The sequence below is a fragment of the Ochotona princeps genome, chromosome 19 (assembly GCF_030435755.1).
Source record: "Ochotona princeps isolate mOchPri1 chromosome 19, mOchPri1.hap1, whole genome shotgun sequence".
Lineage (NCBI taxonomy): Eukaryota > Metazoa > Chordata > Mammalia > Lagomorpha > Ochotonidae > Ochotona > Ochotona princeps.
Window position 1 is genome coordinate 39,990,705 of NC_080850.1, and position 7,029 is coordinate 39,997,733.

A 7,029-nucleotide genomic window follows, 5' to 3' on the forward strand; every position below is an offset into this window, starting at 1 on the left:
GAACCAACAGGTTATAGCAACCTTTGGATAGGATCCAACATTCTTTCATAGTTATCAGAACAACGCTTAGGTCATTTCAGACAGAAAACAAACAAAAAATAACTTCCATATACAACACACATCTCCTATCTCAAGATTTATGATCCTCCTACACTAGGTGTCATCTTTGGGTCTAATGCATGTCCTGGGGAGTAGTTCATCAACTAACTCACATCCCGGGGAGCAGTTCGTTGACTGGACCCCTTTTTCCAGAAACTAACTAGTGATTGTGCCAGACTAAAATACCAAGAATTAAGAGGAAAAAACACTGAAAATTCTAATTAGCTTATAGAAACTGTGTTTTGTATCTCTGCACTAGCAATTACCAAAACCATGGGGGAGATATGAATGCTGACACCAGCCAGGATTGGTCCAGATCAAAGCCAGGAACCTGAAACTCAATATAGGTGTTCCAGATGGGTGGCAGGGACCCAAGTACTGAACTTTAGTTTGGGCATCAGGTTAGCAGGAAGCTGGATGGCAAACAGACTAGGTAGAGCTCACACCAGGTACTCTGGTACAGGATGCAGGAATCCCGACGGATGACTTCACCTGCACATCACACTTGCAGCCCTGCAGCTCTTTCACACAAAAGTTCATCTTCTACCATCTCACAAAGCAACATCTTCTTTGCCTTTCCCTAAGCCAAACATCTGTAGTCCTCTCTGAACAAGCAGCTCTCCAACTGCATGTCTACGCTACAGCCTTGTCAATCACTCCTGCAAAACTGTGGGCTCTCTCCCCAGAACTGTCTGCCTTCAATATGCAAGTGCACAGAGTGTGCATGCTTCCTGGAGTAGGAGTGCAGCTCAGCAGTGAGACGCTACTTGGCATCCCCACATCCCATATCAGAGTGCCGGGCTCTGAATTCCACCTTCTAGTCCAACCCACCTTGTCGATAATGCACACCCTGGGATGGCTCAAATGTGAGAGACCTGGATTGACTTTTGGGATCCTGGCTTCAGCCTGGCTTAGTCTTGACTGTCTTGGAATGAACCAGTATAAAAAAAGATATCTCTCTCTCTGCGTTTTAACTAAAATGAAGTTAATTAACAATGAATTTTCCTTCACCTACTAGAGTAGGCAGATGGCTATGAAAGTAGGCACAGAAAATCACTCCTTCAAGGATATGGTATAATTGTTCATGTATACAACAGGATGGTGAAACACTTAATATGTCTATCAATATACAACTTTTATGATGCCTTAGATTAAAATCCACTGCAGCGCAGAGAATGAATTTGATTTAGTTTATGTTCTTGGGTCTTCCCTAGACTCTGTTTTTTAGGTTGACCCTGTGCATAGGCAGGCCATGTGCTGACTTAAAAAAAGAGTGGGGGGATGGGAAGGGAAGGAAAGGGAAAAGAGAAGAAAGAAGGAAGAGAGGAAGAAAAGAAAAAGAATTCTGTGTTTGCTCATATCAAAACTTACTGACCTTTGCCCCATTCCTCAGGATTTTTTCTCAACTAATGTCAAGTAAGCGTTGTGGTTTTAAGTACAACAATGCTAATGGATATTAATGAAAACAGATCACATTCTCTGGAATATCGTACCCAGATTATATTAATAAGAATCAAAATGTGAAAGCAGGATCTAGGTCAGAGCTGGGATTGCAAGCCAAGGAGAGAAATTCTTCAAGCTGGGCACTACATCAAGGCTGTCATGTAGAGCCAGCTAGGCATCCGACTCCATACCCACACTGGCTTCAACAGCTCTGCCAGAAGAGATACTAAATAGTGCCTACAATCTTGATAGTACTATGAGACTGCAAATGAAAAATGCTCTTAGCAAACAGTATACATGGTAATATGTTTAAGGTGATGGCTATAAAGGAACTTAACATAATAAGGATTCTAATCCATATGGAATTTATTTAATAATACCATGTCTGAATGTCATCACGTTGGCAAGACATGTGAGTCATAGTTGGATTTATGAGCATAATTAGTCAATTTATGAAACTCAACCCACTTACACTTCCAATATCAAAATTTAATTTAAAAAATTTCTTATAGTAACAGCTCACACTTAATTAGGTCATTAGTTGCAGTGAAGAAGGCAAAAAAGTGCATGTCAAGTAGCTCATATTTCATTCAGGCTTAGTGACTGTTTCTGTGGGTGGTCTTTCCTAGAGGCACGAGCACGTGTTTCTTAAACACACGTTGCAGCTAAAGATGAAGCAGTGGACAATGACCGCGAGAACAGAAGGCAGCGGGCTAACTCATAAATCAGTGTTCGACGTATTCCTGTGACTAAACAAGCAAACAGTTTTCAGGTTAAGCAAAATATTTTGGTGTATTAACTGAACTTGGGTCCCTGCTATCAAATTCCCATGAGCAGTCAACGTTTTAATGAAGGCAGAATGCTTTTCATTAAATACTCAAGTGATTAGAAGTAAAAATAGACATTTCAATGAACCCTAATTCATAAGTGAGTTCAGTTTTCCCTAGATGCAAGTAGCAAGAGGAATTCTTCTCTTTCTTTTTTTTTTCCTATCATGACATATTTATGCACACCTAAGCTTTAAGGAAGGATTTAGAAATATCTTCAGAAAAAAATGTTATAATCAATGTATTTCACAGATGTCCACAATATTTAAAGGAGATGACTATATTTTTAATTACATTCACTACCTTTTCAATGAAAGAAACTTTTTAACAGAATTTGTTATTTGTTTCTTACAATGACTTGTTCAGTTTCACAAATTCATTTATAAAGCAATTCTTTTATTTGTCAAAGGAACTAAAGCTGGAAGGACCTATACATTTCTTGCTTCCTTCTCACTAATTCTCTCTCCCCCTCCCCCTTAGATATGGAACATTCCTGTTTGGCCCTGCAACTTCCCATCTGGCAGGGACGTGGATTTCTCCTTGTATCTGAGAGTTAAGATCCCTGCATCTCCTGGGAGGATCCGCAGATAGCCTCTGGGATATTCAACGAGAAAAAAAGGGGCAAGATTGAACAGGGTTACCTTCGCTTACAGGTCCCTGACCCAGCCTGGGAGGTGCAGCGGCCCTTGGGTGGGGTAAAACACAGGAACTGACAGTGGGCTGTGGCACCAGGTGCCCTGCAAGGACCCTGGCATGTGACAGGCCATCCCTCCTCAGATTTAGCTCACAGCTTCTCAGGCTGAAGGACCTCAGGCTCCATACAGAAAATTCTACTGGGTACATCAGACAGGAACCCTGGGAAGCGGGTGGACAATTCCTCCCCATGAACCAACAAGAGGACAGGGTGGATGGGTGAGAGCATTTGCACTTAAACACTGAAATCCCCATACCTGTGATAACAACAAACTCAGATCCAAAAAATTCCTTTGAAATATACAAAGACAGTTTATCATTTCACTCCAGGAAAGCTAAATTGCTCCCGGTGCCATTTCTAGAAAGTTGAGAGTGCAGGAGCAGATTGCTGGTGACACCTGGCCCCTGGGCTGAGCCTGCTCCTCAGGGAGTTTCCCACCATAACCACATTTTGCCTGTGCTTGGGGTCCCACAGCCTTGGTTTCTGACTTCATCATCTGCAGGAAACTATAAGAGCATCCTAGCATTCGTGCAAGTGCCACCCAGTGAACTGAGGTGGGCCAGAGCTTCTTGGAAGTCTTCTTCAAGCTACAGTACTAAAATGAGCCCTGGGGGTGCAGGGGCTCTGGTGGGAAGGAAGAGGGCACAGAGCTCCACTGCATTTGCAGATGGCACAGAACTGCCAGGCGGATGTGAAGTTACTTACAGCAGTTGCACAAAGGTTTGCTTCCAGACCAATTCTATTCCAAGCGCAGAGTTTATGTCTTGGCTGGGGATGGTAATGTTACCATGGCTAGTATTACCTGCATTGTGCCAGTGTGTGGATATGTACACTCACAGACGGAGTGTGGTGCAATTTCAAAGGTAAGCAAGGAACAAAGAGAAACATCTTTAGTTCAAATGACAGAGTGTGGATCAGTGTATGAATTTGTATCTGCACTGTGCCTTTTTTTAACCTACCTGCATGTTTGTGTGTTATCCGAAGATTCAAATATTCAAACCCTTTCAGCTCCAACTGAAGGGAATACTCAGGCTCTGCACAGGTCTCTTCCCCTTTCTCGAACTTCCCTACAAAGCAGCAGCACCCAGGCAGGATCCTGGAATCTTGTCAACCACCTGATAGACCCTCAGACCCTTTCAGGAGACGCACAATTTGTCTTCCAAAATGTAACCTTTCAAAACAGTTCATCCTTTACAATCCACTGTAACCCACAGTGCTCCATCAATGGACTCACACCGGAAGCAGGTGCCTGTGGCTCCCTGGGTGAGCACAGGCAGACAGATAGGCAGACCTATCGTTTCACCTCAGTGAAACGATCCAGGGTGCCTGAAGTGGCAGCCCCTGCAGAGGCACCTGCCTCTCTCCGCCCCATCACTGAGCATCATCCAACCCCCAGGGAGGCAAGGTGAGGAGCAAGCTCCTGGTTCTCCCTGAATGTTTACCCAGAAAAGACGCAGGGTTAATCTACAAGGAAACATCAACTACTGGGCAACAATCAGGTCACTTTCTGCCACTGGGCAGAATGAAAAACAAAAGCCATTCTAATCTGAGAGCAGAACTGAATAATACAGCAAGCTGCATCTGTTGTGCACACCCCAGGTACAGAACTATTAATTATATAACCAACTTCAGAAATTTAACTTTAACTTGGTTTTTCAGTTTATTGACAATGTAACACTCAAAAGTTGATCTTCTGAAGTTCTAAGAATGCAAACTGATACTAACATGACCGAGTAGCACTTAAAGACAGAATTCTCTTGAGTGAAAATAAAGCAGATATATTAATAGGTCTTCTACCTTTAACAACCTAAGCCACAAATCAGTGCTGTGGTAAAGCAGGTAAAGCCTCTCTGTATGTGATGTCAGCACCCCATATGGCTCCTGTTCATGTCCTGGCTTCTCCACTTCTGAGCCAGCTCCCTTCTAAAGCATCTGGGAAAGGCAGCACAGGATGATCCGAGTGTTTGGGCCCCTGTCACCCATGAGGGAGACCTCCAAGAGGATCCTTGCTTTGGACTGGCCCAGGCTGGGCCCTGTGGCCATCTAAGGGGTGAACCTGTAGATGGAGTGTCTCGGTCTCCCTCTCCATATAGCTTTGGGTTTTAAGTGACTAGGTAAAACTTAAAAAAAAAAAAACAACACTGAAATCAGATAAATAATCTTAATTCTTGTATCTGTAAAAGTTACTATGTAATAGCATTGTAATGGTCTAGCCCACATTGCTTATCTCCAAGTAAACAAAAAGATTAGTGGATATGTTTCTAGACATATCAGAGACTACACAGAGGCACCCATGACAAATATTTTCCCAAGGATAAAGCAAAAGGATACCCACTAAGAAACACATCTTTTAAATCTGATATTAGGATTTGGGACATAGACATAAAACAGGAATTATGTTTTCTTATGGGAAATACAAGTTCTCCACACAAGTGATTAATTTAGATCAAACACAGCTGAAATATTTCTGATCTTTCCTAACTACATGAAAAAAATAAGACATTTTTCCTTTAATAAAACCAGAATTGATTTGAGACCTCATTAACTTTTATAAATAGAGCAAAGGAAATTACTTTCACTTCAATACCTTTCATTAGTTATCATTATTTAATCTTTCATATGCCAATACAAAAACAAAGGGGAAGGGGCAGGCATTTACCCTGGTGGCTAAGATGCTGGTTAAACCCCCTCTGTCCACATTAGAGTATCTAGCTTCAACACTGGGCTTGGTTCCTCTTTGAAGCTTCCTGATGATGTGGATCTTTGGAGACAGCCATGGTAGCTCAAGTGATTCCTGCTGTCCACGTGGGAGACCTGGATTGAGTTCCCACTGCCTGACTGGGCCTGACCCAGTCCAGGCTGCTGAGGGCATTTGGGGAGTGGACCAAGAAATGAGAGCTTTTTCTCAGTCTCTCTCTCTCTCTCTCTCTCTCTCTCTCTCTCACTGTTTCTCAAATGAATAAGTAAAACAGAAAAAAGAAGACTTTGACCAAAAGAAAAGATTCACCCTGGCAGTAATGTGCAAATTGTCTTGGCAGAAAGAGTACACTAAAATGAACTGTGAAGAGACCATCTCTACCCAGCATAAGGTGGAGGCATGTTTCCACTTGCTTAGTACCCTTGTCCCTGCTGGGAAAACCACAGGGCCTATCTTTGCGCTGGAGCAGAAAGCACAACATGTCATCTATGACATTTTCAAGACATTCCTCAGAAGCGGTTATTCCAAACACACCTTCTGAGCTGACTGGTTACACTAAGCAGCATTCATTTATACCACAACATTTCCAATCCAATCACAATCACTAAGTTGTAGATTTTAAGAAGATGTATGTCTTTTGGAAGAATATGTGTGAGGAATGGTTTGATCAAAGACTCTCCAAGGACTGTGTCAAGAACTCTTAAGAGCCTTTGGCTCAGCACAGAAGCCAAAGCTCATGTTCTCTGTAATAATCTCCAGGTAGGAGGTAAGACTCCTTTAAGGACAAGTGAGCAACAGACCCTGTCCTGTAAGGACCTTGTCCTCCATGAAGCTGATGGAGCTTTAGTCTTCCAAACTTGCTGACGATGCTGCTGATACACTCCCTCCCTGCTGCTGTGACACATAAGTATTACAATCTCAAAGCTGTAGCCAGCACATTATCAGGAGGATAGCCAGCCCTCATCAGCAGAAAAAGAGAATAAAGCCTGGATAATCATACCAACAGATGAAGGAGATAGACTTTTCTTGTAAGAGCCGGATCATGTTTTTATTTTTTCTTCTTCTTCACTGACCTTTGGAAACTAGAGAGCTAGAGACTTTCCAACATTTCTATTAAAACAGACACTAGTGTTTAGTGTAACCATACTTTCTAGATATCTTACCATTCATTCACAGTCCTGTAACAGGCTGGGGACCCATCAATAAATGCAAGCTTTCAAAAATAGGTATCAACTCTGCAGGGACAGTTGACAACAAAGACTCCTGCC